General features: G+C 34.3%; 1 long non-coding RNA gene across 3 annotated transcripts; it reads left to right on the plus strand.

The window, feature by feature from the left end:
* Window positions 1–4,720: 4,720 nt before the first annotated feature.
* Window positions 4,721–12,812, plus strand: LOC143072426 (uncharacterized). Of its 3 annotated transcripts, XR_012977177.1 has the most exons (6): window positions 4,721–4,901; window positions 6,627–6,668; window positions 9,281–9,383; window positions 10,091–10,167; window positions 10,429–10,492; window positions 11,397–12,812. It is a non-coding gene; the product is annotated as an uncharacterized LOC143072426 (long non-coding RNA). The 3 variants fall into 3 exon arrangements; XR_012977178.1 differs by lacking the exon at window positions 6,627–6,668 and having other exon boundaries at window positions 4,724–4,960; XR_012977176.1 differs by lacking the exon at window positions 6,627–6,668 and having other exon boundaries at window positions 4,728–4,901.
* The last annotated feature ends 3,115 nt before the right edge of the window (window positions 12,813–15,927 follow it).

Genomic DNA, 15,927 nt, shown 5'->3' on the forward strand with positions numbered 1-15,927 from the left:
GAAAAAAGAGGTATAAAAAATGATACAGAATGATACAAAGGAAAATACACAATCAGGGCTACTTTAAAAGACTGCTTTAATATGATACCATATCTATCCCTGTTATAAAATGACCATATCAGGGGCGGATCCAGCCATTTTAAAAAGGGGGGTTCCCAACCCAGAGTAATGGGGGGGGTTCCAGCTATATGCTCCCATTCAAATGCATTGATCGGCCAAAAAAAAGGGGGGGGGGGTTCCAAACCTGGAACCCCCCCTCTGGATCCGCGCCTGCATATCATGTTTATAATAGTTGCAGTTTTAAGTATGTCTTAATCTAGTAGCATACATGTACATGCGGGAGATTTGGAATGCTTTTAAATATTTCTGGATCAAACACTTACAGGAAAATACAAAAAGTAATAAGGTATAAATATAAATCTTAGCTTAATCTGTAGACTGGACAGATGTTTATAATCTGCTGTTTCACTGTCTCAACTGTTGTTATTTTCACTATTCTCAAATTCAGCAGTGCAAAATTTTTTTTCAAGCAGGTGACAGCATAATTTTTTTTTCAGCTACATTGCAAAACATAAATTTTTTTTTCAGCTACAGTTTAAAACATAATTTTTTTTCGTTCATCTAGGCCATTAAAATATTTTTTTCAAAAAAATCCCAGGCCCCCCCAGATAATAAAATGGTTGTTGCCTAAATACAAACAAATAGTAAAAAAATTAAGAAAGAAAACATTCCAGGATAGTCCAAATGTAACAAATATAGACCCCCCTTATTTTTACTGAAAAATCAAGTGTAGAAAATACATTTGTCTGTCTGTAAGTATATCCTCAGAACAAGAAAATCTTCATCAAACATAGCTGTGAGAACAGAGCTAGGGAGATACCCACTAGAGATGCATATAAAAACTCAAAGTATACTTTACTTTATATCAAGATTACCAAATTCTGAAATTAATCCATTATTATATGAATCCTTTTTACTTTCTATAAGTTTAGATAATTCAGGTTGCTATACCTGGTTTACATATGTTAAAAATATTTTGAAAGAGGTAAACATGGACATATCCATTCTTGAGGGAAACAAAAGAAAAAAATACTGAAATTTAAAAAAAAAACAACCTTAAAACATCAATTATTAAATTTCTACACAAATATATTTTAACAAAAATTTGAAAAAATAGATAAAAAAAGTAAATTGTATTTATATAAAAGTTTAAAGCAAAATTTTAAAATGGAAAACTACTTAAACTGTAAATCTTTTGAAAAGAGAAGTAACATAACAAAAATGAGAATTACAGTACGCCCAAGGAGTTTGTAATCCCAAACTCCATACTCCGATATTTTTCCTGGTGTAACACCAGGAAACTCCGACATCCCTCCCAAAATTCTCGGAGAAATTTGGGAGTATTCCCTCCGACTTCCGCGTAAATCCGCTACCTTTTGTTTATTGTATTAGCGACATCTCTCCCAGTCTGGTGTGACGCGGTGTGACACCAGGTAATTAATTGCCCTAATCCGTCTGATCTATGCCGGCACGCGACAGTCAAGGTATGTGAGATTTCTAATGTAATTAAACAATTGTATTTCCTGTCTATTGATTATCAGGTTATATCTGATTGCTTGAAACAAATGAAAGATTAAAATAAAAAGCAAAACGTTGTTGTTAATTCTTTCAATTACTCTGTACATTTTAATCAAGTTTTTAAACAACTATATTTGATTTTGACTTCCGTTTTTTTATCAGTAAATAAATATTTAATTTACTGAAAGAGATATAATTGTGCAACAATAAACGGAGACTAACGCTGAATAAATGAGGGCAGTTTAAAGAAAAATTACACGTCTCAAAGTTGTTTATACTACAAGTAAAAAAGAAAATATTATTCCTTATCTGTTATGCTAATAATTCTACGCCATTTCCATTTTACGATTACAAAATAAAAGTTTTAAAATCCAAAACGTTGTTGTTAATGCTTTCAATTGCATTAAAGTTTTATAAAAAAAATCTATATTTGATTATGACCTCGTTTTTTATTTATCGGTAATTGATATAACTTACGAAAACAGTGGCGGATCCAGAAATTTTCATAAGTGGGGGCCCACTGACTGACCTAATAACGATTGGTTGCTTATATAGGGAATCACTGAAGCGTGACTGGAGCGGGCCCCCTCTTAGGTCAGTCAGTGGGCCCCCACTTATGAAAATTTCTGGATCCGCCACTGTTTTCGTAAGTTATATCAATTACCGATAAATAAAAAACGAGGTCATAATCAAATATAGATTTTTTTTATAAAACTTTAATGCAATTGAAAGCATTAACAACAACGTTTTGGATTTTAAAACTTTTATTTTGTAATCGTAAAATGGAAATGGCGTAGAATTATTAGCATAACAGATAAGGAATAATATTTTCTTTTTTACTTGTAGTATAAACAACTTTGAGACGTGTAATTTTTCTTTAAACTGCCCTCATTTATTCAGCGTTAGTCTCCGTTTATTGTTGCACAATTATATCTCTTTCAGTAAATTAAATATTTATTTACTGATAAAAAAACGGAAGTCAAAATCAAATATAGTTGTTTAAAAACTTGATTAAAATGTACAGAGTAATTGAAAGAATTAACAACAACGTTTTGCTTTTTATTTTAATCTTTCATTTGTTTCAAGCAATCAGATATAACCTGATAATCAATAGACAGGAAATACAATTGTTTAATTACATTAGAAATCTCACATACCTTGACTGTCGCGTGCCGGCATAGATCAGACGGATTAGGGGAATTAATTACCTGGTGTCACACCGCGTCACACCAGACTGGGAGAGATGTCGCTAATACAATAAACAAAAGGTAGCGGATTTACGCGGAAGTCGGAGGGAATACTCCCAAATTTCTCCGAGAATTTTGGGAGGGATGTCGGAGTTTCCTGGTGTTACACCAGGAAAAATATCGGAGTATGGAGTTTGGGATTACAAACTCCTTGGGCGTACTGTAATTCTCATTTTTGTTATGTTACTTCTCTTTTCAAAAGATTTACAGTTTAAGTAGTTTTCCATTTTAAAATTTTGCTTTAAACTTTTATATAAATACAATTTACTTTTTTTATCTATTTTTTCAAATTTTTGTTAAAATATATTTGTGTAGAAATTTAATAATTGATGTTTTAAGGTTGTTTTTTTTTTAAATTTCAGTATTTTTTTCTTTTGTTTCCCTCAAGAATGGATATGTCCATGTTTACCTCTTTCAAAATATTTTTAACATATGTAAACCAGGTATAGCAACCTGAATTATCTAAACTTATAGAAAGTAAAAAGGATTCATATAATAATGGATTAATTTCAGAATTTGGTAATCTTGATATAAAGTAAAGTATACTTTGAGTTTTTATATGCATCTCTAGTGGGTATCTCCCTAGCTCTGTTCTCACAGCTATGTTTGATGAAGATTTTCTTGTTCTGAGGATATACTTACAGACAGACAAATGTATTTTCTACACTTGATTTTTCAGTAAAAATAAGGGGGGTCTATATTTGTTACATTTGGACTATCCTGGAATGTTTTCTTTCTTAATTTTTTTACTATTTGTTTGTATTTAGGCAACAACCATTTTATTATCTGGGGGGGCCTGGGATTTTTTTGAAAAAAATATTTTAATGGCCTAGATGAACGAAAAAAAATTATGTTTTAAACTGTAGCTGAAAAAAAAATTTATGTTTTGCAATGTAGCTGAAAAAAAAATTATGCTGTCACCTGCTTGAAAAAAAATTTTGCACTGCTGAATTTGAGAATAGTGAAAATAACAACAGTTGAGACAGTGAAACAGCAGATTATAAACATCTGTCCAGTCTACAGATTAAGCTAAGATTTATATTTATACCTTATTACTTTTTGTATTTTCCTGTAAGTGTTTGATCCAGAAATATTTAAAAGCATTCCAAATCTCCCGCATGTACATGTATGCTACTAGATTAAGACATACTTAAAACTGCAACTATTATAAACATGATATGCAGGCGCGGATCCAGAGGGGGGGTTCCAGGTTTGGAACCCCCCCCCTTTTTTTTGGCCGATCAATGCATTTGAATGGGAGCATATAGCTGGAACCCCCCCCCCCCCCATTACTCTGGGTTGGGAACCCCCCTTTTTAAAATGGCTGGATCCGCCCCTGATATGGTCATTTTATAACAGGGATAGATATGGTATCATATTAAAGCAGTCTTTTAAAGTAGCCCTGATTGTGTATTTTCCTTTGTATCATTCTGTATCATTTTTTATACCTCTTTTTTCAATGGAATATCAATTATCATAGTTGGAAACAGTGGATGTTTATAATTTGGAGCTACTCACTCTTACATATGGCAATGGTGGCCACTTCAATTGCAGTATTAAAATTCAAGGACTGTGGTACCTGTATGACGGACTCAGAGAATATCATTATGTAGAAAGTGGGCTAAAAAAAACAACAGAGACAACAGCCAATGCCAGGATATAGACAGAGCCATGCAGTTTACATTTTACATCAATTAAAAAATTAAAATGAATTAATATGTAAATTTTATGGTTTTGAGAAAAATAGAATGTATTTCTGTTCCACATTATAGGAAAAAAAATCATCGGAGGAAGCTTAGGTTCCGAAAAAAATATTTATGAACATAATAAAAATCCCAGCCCCCCCCCCCCCCTCGATAAGAAAATGGTTGTTGCCTTAGGTGAAAGATAAGACTTCAATATTTGTAATTCGTTGTGTCCATGTGTCCAGACACATGCATGTCAACTTTTTGCACCGGAACCTTGCCCTAATCGAAAATAAAGGTGGAATTTCCCCTTCTCGGAAGCTCTCTGGCTTTATCAATACCGGTGTCCTAAAAGTTTGAAAATGAGCAGCGAGAGTTTTCTGAATTTTTGGTATGTTTTGGGATAAAAGTCAAACTTTATGCACACCAAGCCTTATCGGAAAAGAGCAGGTGGATTTTTTTTTTAATTGTCATTATGTTTTGATAGACAATTAAGGGAAAATAACTGTGTTCTCCGGCCTTTATAGGACAAATTTATGGACGTTTTGGTCCCCTAATTTGCACCATTTGCTTCAAATTTGAAATGCAAAGATATTTATTTCATTGTTAATTCATAGTAAATGATTGAAAAATAATTTTTGATGCCTATTTTACCATATTTTGGGGTTGTTAAGTTTATATGTTGAAACTTTTGCGGCAAATCTCAAATTAGGGGCTCATAATTTTTCTGTTTTGGGCAAATTCCTACTCATTCTGATAAGAAATATTTCATTTAAAGGACTTATTCCAAAATATTGAGCAAAATTACAAGAAAAAACTGCCCCTAAGTAATATTAGATTAAATGTTTACTTTATTTAATTGGTGTAAACACCAATTTCACATATCTTTTTGAAGGATTTGGGTGGTCCTTAAAAGGACCTTTGGTTGCATGAGTTGCTGGGTTACTGTCTCATCTATGGTGCTGGTAATAGTTTTCTCTTGCAGTTAGTACTATGGCTAAGAAAGGCAGGTACTGGGTCCAACTGTCCTTTTCTGTAAACATCTTGCTCTTTACTTTTTAGCTTGGCCTCTCTATGTTCCACTATTTTTTCCCCACTCTGTGTAACAATGTGTAAGACATCTATGTTTAACTTCAGGGTTTTTTTCATAGTCTTGCTTGTAGGTAAACTGTTTGTCCATGCTTTGCTGAGTTTCTGGCATGTTGTTTCTGTGAATTCCAGATGCCAATCTGGCCTGAATCCGGGTCCGTTCGCGCCCATTCACGTTCGCACCCACTCATGTTCGCCCCATTTCACTTTCGCACCCCACATGTTCGCACCCAAAGTCTGTTCGCACCCTACATGTTCGCGCCCAATTCTAATTGGTTTTGTATTTAATAACTTTGCAATTTTGTATGTGTTGAATAAATCTTAATCATGTTTTTGAGAGTGTATTGTTTAAAATAATAATATTCCTTTCTAATTTAAGTGGGAATCTGTCAACGTTTTATTTTGTGTTGGATAACACTTAATCATGTTTAACTTTTGTTTAGTGTATTGCCTATAACTTTATTTCATTGATTTGTTTTAAAATGAAGTGAGATTCTGACTACGATTTTTTTCTTGTGAGTTGAATAAATTTTATCATGTTTTAGTTTATATAATAGTGTATTGCTATATTTTATCATTTCATTGTTTCAGATCGGACCAAGCTGTTAAAAACAATTATCTTTTGGGTTTTTCAGTTAAAATATTCAATCTTTTACTCATACCAAGCTATAAATACATTCAGTATTTACATCAAATCAATTAAAAACAACAATCATGATTTTCCAAATATTCAACTGGAATTTGAATTTAAATTGGGCGCGAACGTGTAGAGTGCGAACGGACCTTGGGTGCGAATGTGCGAGGTGCGAACGTGTAGGGTGCGAAAGTATATTGGGCGCGAACGGACCTGATACCATCTGGCCTCCATGCCTCTTGAGAAGGTTACATACATTCTTAGGTAAATTTACACTCAAAGACCTGTGTTGTTGGTGGTGTTGTAAAGCTTCATACTACTAATTGCATCTTCGCTAAGCTTCATTCTCAAGATCTCTTGTAGTAACAACTTTTCTTTTTCGTCCATTTGTAGGATAGTAATGTTATGACAGCCAAGGATGCAATTCTGAAAACTGTAGGTTGAGTTTTGAACTTTTCATTGATTTTTCTCAAATAATCTGGGTAGGAATTTATGTGATTTGAAATGAATTTAGAAAAGTAACCTTAATTACACAATGATGTGTTCTTCTTTTGGAATTTTATTATTGATTTAATTTCATCAGTGTTTTTACTTTAACAAACACTTTAGTTTTTCCAAAAACTTGCACTAATAAAAAAGTTATGAGCATTTAAATATAGAAGGTATTTTGAGGGAAATGAAAATTCCATTCCAGAAAAATGATAAAATTTTGGTGTGAAGGTTGTGCTAATTGTCTGCATTGGTCAAAGGGAATTTTTTTTTAAATTTTACAAAACTGGAAAGAAAACCTGTTGCGACTAATATTTATAACCTTTCCATCATTATTTAAAGCAAATTTGTAATATAATAAATACATAAAAATTGTAAACACATATATCATGTTATGGGGGTATTTGCGAAAAAATATTAGTTATAACTTGAGGGACTGTTAAATTTTCCGAGCCGCTAGACAAGGGTATTTGGTCTCGAGGTATTTTTAAGGTGTCATTAACTGTTAACAAAACTTGGAACTTTTGAAAAACTAAGGCTTTTCTTCCTCAGGAATAGATTACCTTAGCTGTATTTAGCAAAACTTGAAGGAATTTTTGGTTCTCAATGCTCTTAAACTTTGTCCTCTATTTGGCCTTATAAACATTGTTTGATTCGAGCGTAACTGATGAATCTTTTTTAGACGAAACATGCTCTTGTATAAATATAATATTTTGAACCTGGTATCTATGATGAGTTTATTATATTTGAAATACCATTTAGTAATACATCAAATTGCTGGCCAATCCAACAGAAATCTGATTGCCATACTTTTAATAGGGATCATACTTTAGTTGAAGTAGTTTCTCATGAGTCCATAAGAGTCCAAAATAATTTGAATGCTTTCATTATTACAGGGATTCCTTTTAAGACTTCCAACAGTTTTCAAGAATTGCAAACAATTAGAATTATTAAACCAAGTAGTTTTAAATTTAAGTTTAAATTTTGTTTAGTTTTGACTGTTATCCTTTTAAGGAACCTGGGGATTTCAAGAGTTAGTTGATGATGATCTTACACTAAATAACTCAAAATGTGGTGATTAAGTTGAAAGCATCTATCCCATTGAACTAGAGATAAAGGATACAACAGATACAATTACGTCTGCCTCATATCTTGACTTACATCTAGAAATTGACAAAGAGGGTTGGTTGAAAACAAAACTTTACGACAAAAGCATGAAAAGAGATGATTTCAGCTTCCCAATTGTGAACTTTCCATTTCTATGTAGCAACATTCCAGCAGTGCCTGCATACAGAGTACATCTTCCAATTGATGCCATATTCCCTGGCTTGTATTTCCTATCATGATTGCCTTGATAGAGGGCTGGTGCTCACAAGGAAGCTATCAAATAAGAGTTCCAAATAATGAAGTTGAGATCATCCCTTCATAAATTTTCTGGATGCCATCACAATTTGGTTCACCTTTTTTTATGGAATAACCGTTTTACAGATGATATCAGAAATGTTCCTTATGTCATTACTACAATCCCCTTCCCTTTTTACATATGTGACCTATCGAATTAAACTATTACCAGGTTTAAATGAACAACACGACCTTCTGCTTATCCTTTCAGAGCACCGTTATTACTGCTGGTTTTTGACTGTCTCACTGGTATCTTTCGCCCCTCTTTTGAGACTTCTGAAGGATCACGTTAAGAATATTTTAAAGACGAAACGCATGTCTGGCGTACTAAATTATAATCCTAGTACCTTTGATAACTATTTAAAGAATCATGGTTAAATGCTTTCCAATTTTACCCTTATGCTAGCCGAAAAGGACCATTTGACGTCTAACGGCAAAAGGCATTACTACCCTCATTACTAGACTGAACTTGTCGACCTGGAACTTAATTCATAACACTCAAGTAATATTAATCATTTCAAAAATGAAAGGGTCCAGAATTGAGTATTTTTTAATCAACGGCATTGTCCTATGTTAGTTATAAATAAAGCTGAATTCTTTGATTCACAGTTTTTACGAAATATTTTAAAAGCTAAGAAAACTGTATCTTATAATCAGCATGACTTTATCAGATGACAATACCAAAAAAATACTAAAAGTTCAGGCTAAAATAAGGCTATACATAGTTATATACTGAAATTCAGTCACAAACCCATGATATCGCAGGGGTGTTCTAGTACATCTTAATAAAAGTGTAAGGGGTGGTAGAAATTGTGGGGTACTACACTTTTTGTTAAATTTTGAAAGTTTAAAATCATATATGGTATTTTTGTCTGAATTAAATAAATTATTTGTATTTTACTACTCCAGTTGCCATGGTTGGATAAAAAAGATATTGGGAGATAGTTTGGGATATTCTGGTGACTGAAAAACAGTAATTGGCGCAAAAGGACTGCTGCCCTGGTTTTGTACCAACAAAGACTGGTAGTTTAAAAGATATGTTAACATGTCAACTTAAAGCAAAGTAAAGAAATGTTATATACTGTACATCATTATTGTAATGCTCAGTTAATTATTCTTTTGCATTAAATATTGTTTCAATTATTTTTCTCAAATAGTTTTTCCATATCGCAGCCAGCAGAGCATTATTCCATGGAAGATGGTTAAAGAAATCTTCAACCAAGTCAGAAATTCTGCAGCTTTACCAAGAAAATAAGAAAGGCAAGTTTATTTAAGCCTAACAATTTCTATACATTTTCTAGTAATATTTGATAAAAATTAAGAAACTTCTTATTCTTCTTCCGAATACAGGAGCAGTGGCGGATCCAGAACTTTTCCTAAGGGGGGCCCGCTGACTGACCTAAGGGGGGGGGGGGCTCCAGTCGTGCTTCAATGATTCCCTATATAATCAACCAAATTTTTCCCACGAAAGGGGGGCCCGGGCCCCCCAGGGCCCCACTGGATCCGCCTATGGGGAGAAGACTCCTAGTTAGGAGTGTAAAACTTACCGGGAAACAAGAAACAAAACTTTATTTTCTACATGCAAAACACTGAATTATTTTACCTGTTAAATATTTAAAGATACGTGTACCAGGTATATCAACAAGATTTACTATTAAAATTATAAAAAGTAAGCCTACAGATTGAAATATTACTTCCAAGGGGAGACAATTTCAACCAAGATTTGTTTATTCAATAAGAGATAACTCAGTAAATTATTGAGATTTTTGTGCAGTTGAAATCAAGTCATTATTCTTTTACTTCTTTTTTGTATTACATCTTTATAGGAATTTTACAAACTTAAGTGTTGATATAATACTAATCTGATTTATGTAGTAAGAAATCAAAACAATATTTAGTAAATGTTATCTTGACAAGTGAAATGGATTTGTAAAATATTTAATGTATCCATTTTATTTTATTTTTAGGTTCTTTCAGTGAGATGTTTTCATGTTGTTGGCAATAAACTTGGTTGTCTTATACAGCTTATACAAAGTATACAAAGGTATGTACCAGTCTGTTATTTTGTTAAAAAAAATATATCAATTTTTTTATAAAATTTCTTTATTGCTCTAGGAATATAAGAGTTGGTCAGAAGTCTACTCTCATTTATCAGTACCACTACATGAGTAAATTAAAGGATATTTGTTAATTGCATAAGTAATTGCTGTGTTGCTGGATAGCTGTCTTATCCATATATTCTCAACATGTATTACCTTTATATACTATAAACCAATTTTTGATGATGAAGCATTTTATATTTTAGGTTAGCATCACAGCTTGTCCATAAGGATAGAGGCTGGCAATAGCCACTGGAGCTGACCTTTATGGTGAGAATCAGGAGACAGATTTATGAACTATTTATCTAATAGCATGTCAATGTTGATTTTTACCACTATGATAAAATTAAGAGATGCAGTGTGATTGCCAATGCAATGAGTCAATTGACACATCAATCTAATTAAAAACCGATCTCTCATCGCTCCCGTTTTCTGATATGTCGCGTGGGAGATCTAACGAAACTCGCTTTGAGGTCACATGTGAGTGAACTAGAAGTCGTGAATTTATAAAGATATGCAAATGAGTAGACGACCTATTTATAAGCCAATGAAAAAAGTTTATGAATTATTTTGACTGACAATTTCGTCGTAAATAAAATGAGTTCCATCCCTTTGCCTTACGTTAAACTTACAAAATCGTGGAAGACTCAATTTCATTGGTCGAAAAAGACACACCTACGAGGTCACTCACATGTGACCTCAAAGCGGGTTTCGTTAGATCTCCCACGCGACATATCAGAAACAGGAGCGATGAGAGATCGGTTTTTAATTAGATTGTTGACACATATGACAAAGATTTTAGCAACTCATATCACTTTACCACCTTCAACAATGAGAAAAAAACCTATACTGTATTGTTAACTATAAAAGTCCACAACATGAAAAAATGAGAAGCGTAATGGCCTGATGAATGATAAATCAATTATAAAGAAAAACATTATATTTAATGTCAGACATCAAATAACTTGTTGTTCATCCTATTTTGCTAATAAAGACTGGTGTTTTAACAGTTAATAATGCCACCAAACCATTTAAAAAAAAAGGAAAAGAAAAGTTATGTGTATATATATTATTCTTATTGTTATGTCCAGATAATTATTCTCTTGCATTAAATAGTGTTTCAATTGTATAGTTTTGACTGAGATATGTTTAAGAATCTATATTTCTTTTTCAGGTAACTTCTACTGTGGCTGCATAAAAGGTTTGTGGTGGATAACTATAACAAAAATACAATGTAATTCAGACAATTTTTGTGTATGCACAACAACAACAGACTTCATGGAGAAAATGGCAACTCTGACCTAAAGCCACAGCAGAACCAATAGCCAAAATTTAGAATCGTAGCAGCACCATCTAAATACCCAGCCTAAACTCTGGTTAACATATAAAAGACACCAGAAAAATCAACCTTAGATGTACTGACAGAGAATACTTACACCTCAGCAATCCTGAAGATTAAGATGACGATGTAATATGTGTTGAAACGGCAGGATTGCAGAAATACAGTACAAACCACTACTGCTATTTAGTGGAAGAAGAACATACATACCAGACTACCAGTAGTTATAAAAAAATACCAGTAATAATTGAAGAATAATTGAATGGCACAAGTAACAGTATGAGGAATATATAACATCTTCACCAGTGGAAAACAGTGGACAATGATATTTTAATTTCTAAATTGTATTATTTTGAAAACTTTGCAACTTTATTAACATATTTTTTTAACTCAATACATTCAACACATAAGTAACACATACTAAGAGAGACAATTGATAGAACATTATGATGTAAAAAACTTTAACCAAATTAGTGACATACAAAGAGTTGAATAAAACTGAAGTTGATTACTATATTAAGGTGGTACCTAACACTACAGGGAGATAACTCTGTAAACATTTAAATTACGTTGTGTTGTTAAGGGAATATTAAGCTGCTTGATTATCAAAATAAGTGCTTGTCAAACTGCTATATAACCAGTGTAATTTTTCTGATAAGACGGTTGGTTCAAATTTTTTGAAATTTTTATATTTTTGTCAAAGGGTCAAAGTAAATACTTTGTCAAAATTTTATGAAAATTAAACGAGCCAAATTAATTTTAGTTAAGGTGTTTGGTACCACCTTAACTGTACAGAAAAAGCAGTATTTTATATTTGAATAATATCATTTATGCCATTATATGTTCATCTATCAGTAACTTTAGATAATATAGAAAAATATAATATAATGACAGAGTTGTTTCCCTTTCAACAGGAAAGAAACTATAAAGTGTAGTAAATAAAAGAATGTTGTCTGTTAATTAATCATAACGGTGAATTTTGCCATGTAAATAAATTAAGATGTTTATTTCTTCACTGAATTACTTTTTTCTCAAAATACTTGAAATGAAAAGCTTATTTGAATAGACATAATAAATATGTCAAGCTTATATATGTTTATCATAGGCGGATCCAGGGGGGGGGGGTCCCTGGGGGCCCAGGCCCCCCCTTTTGTGGGAAAAATTTGGTTGATTATATAGGGAATCATTGAAGCATGACTGGAGCGGACCCCCTCTTAGGTCAGTCAGTGGGCCCCCCCTTAGGAAAAGTTCTGGATCCGCCACTGTTAACAGCCACGCGGTGTTGGGAGAGAATCTTTGGAGGAAATTGGGAGTAGAATCCGTGATTCGCGGTGTCACACCGCTACACTCGGAAATCGGTGATAAAAGTTCGCGATTACAAACTCTCTGGGCGTACTGTAGCTATCATAATTTAGTGATAGAAAAAGGAAGACATTTAAAAATACCTATCTAGAGAAAAAAGACTATGCACATCCTGTAATACAATGGAGGATAAAGCCCATTTTATTTTATACTGTAAAAAAAATGCTAAGCTAAGAGATAACTTTATAGGAAATGTAATTAAACATATGCCAGATTTTATGTCTTGGCAAGAAAATGAAAAAATTAAATATCTTTAATCTGCGACACGCCCTGCCAGAAAAAAAAAACGACATTAAACATACACAAAGGCCTTAACAGAAAACATACCTGCAAATGTCCCATAGGCCACACGACCTAAAGGAAAAAAAAGGAACCATTTGACATACACAAAGGCCTTAACAGAAAACATACCTGCGAATCTCCAATCTGCGTCGCGCCCTGCCAGAATCAAAGAAAAGACAACATTAGACATACACAAAGGTCTTAACAGAAAACATACCTGGGAATCCTCAATCTGCGTCGCGCCCTGCTAGAAAAAAAGAAAAGGCGCAATTAGACATACACAAAGGTCTTAACAGAAAACATACCTGGGAATCCTCAATCTGCGTCGCGCCCTGCAAAAAAAAAAGGCCACACGACCTAAAGGAAAAAAAAAGAAACCATTAGACATACACAAAGGTCTTAACAGAAAACATACCTGGGAATCCTCAATCTGCGTCGCGCCCTGCTAGAAAAAAAGAAAAAGCGCAATTAGACATACACAAAGGTCTTAACAGAAAACATACCTGGGAATCCTCAATCTGCGTCGCGAACTGCTAGAAAAAAAGAAAAGGCGCAATTAGACATACACAAAGGTCTTAACAGAAAACATACCTGGGAATCCTCAATCTGCGTCGCGCCCTGCAAAAAAAAAAAAAGGCCACACGACCTAAAGGAAAAAAAAAGAAACCATTAGACATACACAAAGGTCTTAACAGAAAACATACCTGGGAATCCTCAATCTGCGTCGCGAACTGCTAGAAAAAAAGAAAAGGCGCAATTAGACATACACAAAGGTCTTAACAGAAAACATACCTGGGAATCCTCAATCTGCGTCGCGCCCTGCTAGAAAAAAAGAAAAGGCGCAATTAGACATACACAAAGGTCTTAACAGAAAACATACCTGGGAATCCTCAATCTGCATCGCGCCCTGCTAGAAAAAAAGAAAAGGCGCAATTAGACATACACAAAGGTCTTAACAGAAAACATACCTGGGAATCCTCAATCTGCGTCGCGCCCTGCTAGAAAAAAAGAAAAGGCGCAATTAGTTATACACAAAGGTCTTAACAGAAAACATACCTGGGAATCCTCAATCTGCGTCGCACCCTGCTAGAAAAAAAGAAAAGGCGCAATTAGACATACACAAAGGTCTTAACAGAAAACATACCTGGGAATCCTCAATCTGCGTCGCGCCCTGCTAGAAAAAAAGAAAAGGCGCAATTAGACATACACAAAGGTCTTAACAGAAAACATACCTGGGAATCCTCAATCTGCGTCGCGCCTTGCAAAAAAAAAAAGGCCACACGACCTAAAGGAAAAAAAAGAAACCATTAGACATACACAAAGGTCTTAACAGAAAACATACCTGGGAATCCTCAATCTGCGTCGCGCCCTGCAAAAAAAAAAAGACCACACGACCTAAAGGAAAAAAAAAAACCATTAGACATACACAAAGGTCTTAACAGAAAACATACCTGGGAATCCTCAATCTGCGTCGCGAACTGCTAGAAAAAAAGAAAAGGCGCAATTAGACATACACAAAGGTCTTAACAGAAAACATACCTGGGAATCCTCAATCTGCGTCGCACCCTGCTAGAAAAAAAGAAAAGGCGCAATTAGTTATACACAAAGGTCTTAACAGGAAACATACCTGGGAATCCTCAATCTGCGTCGCGCCCTGCTAGAAAAAAAGAAAAGGCGCAATTAGACATACACAAAGGTCTTAACAGAAAACATACCTGGGAATCCTCAATCTGCGTCGCGCCCTGCTAGAAAAAAATAAAAGGCGCAATTAGACATACACAAAGGTCTTAACAGAAAACATACCTGGGAATCCTCAATCTGCGTCGCGCCCTGCTAGAAAAAAAGAAAAGGCGCAATTAGACATACACAAAGGTCTTAACAGAAAACATACCTGGGAATCCTCAATCTGCGTCGCGCCCTGCAAAAAAAAAAAGGCCACACGACCTAAAGGAAAAAAAAGAAACCATTAGACATACACAAAGGTCTTAACAGAAAACATACCTGGGAATCCTCAATCTGCTTCGCGCCCTGCTAGAAAAAAAGAAAAGGCGCAATTAGACATACACAAAGGTCTTAACAGAAAACATACCTGGGAATCCTCAATCTGCGTCGCGAACTGCTAGAAAAAAAGAAAAGGCGCAATTAGACATACACAAAGGTCTTAACAGAAAACATACCTGGGAATCCTCAATCTGCGTCGCGCCCTGCAAAAAAAAAAAAGGCCACACGACCTAAAGGAAAAAAAAAAACCATTAGACATACACAAAGGTCTTAACAGAAAACATACCTGGGAATCCTCAATCTGCGTCGCGCCCTGCTAGAAAAAAAGAAAAGGCGCAATTAGACATACACAAAGGTCTTAACAGAAAACATACCTGGGAATCCTCAATCTGCGTCGCGCCCTGCTAGAAAAAAAGAAAAGGCGCAATTAGACATACACAAAGGTCTTAACAGAAAACATACCTGGGAATCCTCAATCTGCGTCGCACCCTGCAAAAAAAAAAAAGGCCACACGACCTAAAGGAAAAAAAAGAAACCATTAGACATACACAAAGGTCTTAACAGAAAACATACCTGGGAATCCTCAATCTGCGTCGCGCCCTGCTAGAAAAAAAGAAAAGGCGCAATTAGACATACACAAAGGTCTTAACAGAAAACATACCTTGGAATCCTCAATCTGCGTCGCGAACTGCTAGAAAAAAAGAAAAGGCGCAATTAGACA

The sequence above is a fragment of the Mytilus galloprovincialis genome, chromosome 4 (assembly GCF_965363235.1).
Source record: "Mytilus galloprovincialis chromosome 4, xbMytGall1.hap1.1, whole genome shotgun sequence".
In the NCBI taxonomy this organism is placed as follows: Eukaryota; Metazoa; Mollusca; class Bivalvia; order Mytilida; family Mytilidae; genus Mytilus; species Mytilus galloprovincialis.